Below are 2,372 nucleotides of genomic sequence, written 5' to 3'. Positions count from 1 at the left end.
AAAATCCAAGAAAATTTCGCGGATGGCCAAACCCTCCCTTCACCACCCGGTCATTACCCGTTTCACTTCTGCACGATGAGAATAATTAACAAACATGCCCCGTTAATACTCACAGGAAGAAATGAGAAAAAGGTAGAAAAGTGTAAATTATACTTACCGCAAATTTCATCAAATGATCTTTTCACAAAGGAATTAGCCAAAGTGCAACTAACATACGCCAGAAGAAGGATAGATATTGCGATTTTCCTCATGATTTTTCGACGTAATAACACAGAAAAACTATTTTAGTAATTGGAGACGAATTAAAAACGATGAAAATTCCCCTCTTTGCGGAAAAAAGAGTAAAGCAATTATATATATACACGAGTGTATTAATACCGATAACGAACAAAGGAAGTTTTTATCTTAATAATACGTTTCCTCTCCCCTTTTTATTTTATAGTTAAATCTGTCGTTCTAAAAGCATTTTAATTGTAATCTATAATTTTCTTTCATAAAATTATTTATTATCCACTTAATGATCGAATCTGGATGCAACTAATGCAGTTTATTTATCGAAAATAATTCTTTTCATGGTTAGTTAAACGTAAATAGATTTTCTTTGCTCTTGATAAATGTTCATTGGACTGCAATTTGGACATTGCAAACCTGTACATTTCCACTGCATTCCGTGTGTCTGTCCGTTCTTTGTTAATCTCGAGAATGGATTAGATAGATGAAAATCGACATCAGATTTGGAACTTTTAGGGACCAGAGATCTCCACTAACTACTGTATATACGAACTTCCGGTTCAGACCGAAAGTTCAGGTGATTTTCACGTCAAAAGTTATAATGTTCAGTATGACTAATATATCAGATCTTTAATTCTACAGTTACTTTCTAACCGAAAATTTCCCTTCTTTTTACCTCCACCTTCATTCCCACTCGTCATAGGCCTAAATCAAAGTACCTCCCTTCCCGTAATTATGCCACCAGGCCAGAAGTCTAAATCGTTCGCAAATACACAAAAATTGTTTTCAGACAAATATTTTGCTACGACGGGTCTTCAAGTCTTCAAGAAGCTCACGTCTTCAAGAACTCGCCCTCCATTGTCAGATACAAACGATTCCCTGCATATTTGAGGCTGTCAAAAGAAAATGGATCACCACGCCCAGAACTGAGCGCAAAAATCGGCAACCTGCCGTTTACAAATTATACCGCCCTCCTTTCCCACAGACGGTATAATTATTCGTAAACAGAATTGTTGCCAACTTTTCAGCGCCCGAGTCCTATGCCTGGTGATTGGTTTTCATTCGACTGTCCCTAATACTGTAATTAATATTAATAATTACATTTTAAAAATTAATATTATAATTAATTCACGAATGATCTTAAAGTACTTTATGCCAAAAGTACGTCTCTAATATATTTTCGTGTTTTTCAAAAAAAAAAAATTAAATTTATTAACGGATATCTCCTTTTTAATCAACTCATTAAACGTGTAATTTCTGGAGGAAAAGATAAAATTAATTAACCATATTTACAGGAAGGTATTTATCTTTCGGGAAGTTACACGATTAATTAAATACTTTTAAGCTTGAAATTACACATAGTTCCATTGTAAATTGAAATTTAATTAATTGATTTATGTAGCCGAATTTAACTTTAATGGTGATATTATAGATACCGTATTAGACTTTTAGAGGGAAACCTGTACTAGAACAAGAACGCATTCTCAATTTATGACACTAAACTTAAGGAAAATTGCGATTCGGTCGTAAAGCAGAATCTAAATTTTTATTGGAATAACAGAATTAACTGAAAATTTTAAAATGTTTTTATGACATGTATTGTAAATTTTCTATAAAAACCAGGGCTGTGGAATCGCGTAAAAATCTACCGACTCCAACTCCGACTCGGGGAGGACTTGTTACAGAAAGAGACCCGGAAATTCTGATGTCATCACGTGACCTCAGAATAAAATATTCAATAAATAGAGTTCTAGTAAAGATAGAGAGTAGAAACTTCTTATTCCAAAGCTAAAAGACTCCTCTAAGTAATATATAAATATGTATTCGATAATTTTTACTTTTCCGGCTGTTATATATAACAGAGGAAAAGTATAGCGCTCGGTCAAAAAAATGACCCCTTCCCAAATTTTTACATTTTTGGACTCGGGACACCTTGAAATTTCGAGACATGCAAAAGATTCGAGGTCTTTTTCTGTATGTGTGGATGTTAGACTGTGTGAACAGGATGATTTTGTTCACCCTGTTTGAAGCCTAATAATTTCTGTGGTCAGAATAGTTATAATCGGAGTCAGATGGTTTAACACAGGAGTTAGTTATTAAGCGTCAAAGTGGTTGAACTAAATCATGTCCCCATATACATT

This window comes from Centruroides sculpturatus, unplaced genomic scaffold, assembly GCF_000671375.1.
Source record: "Centruroides sculpturatus isolate CEXI.00-Female unplaced genomic scaffold, Cexi_2.0 scaffold1128, whole genome shotgun sequence".
NCBI classification, from domain to species: domain Eukaryota; kingdom Metazoa; phylum Arthropoda; class Arachnida; order Scorpiones; family Buthidae; genus Centruroides; species Centruroides sculpturatus.
The sequence above is the reverse complement of the archived record's forward strand: the minus strand, read 5'-3'. Positions refer to the sequence as shown.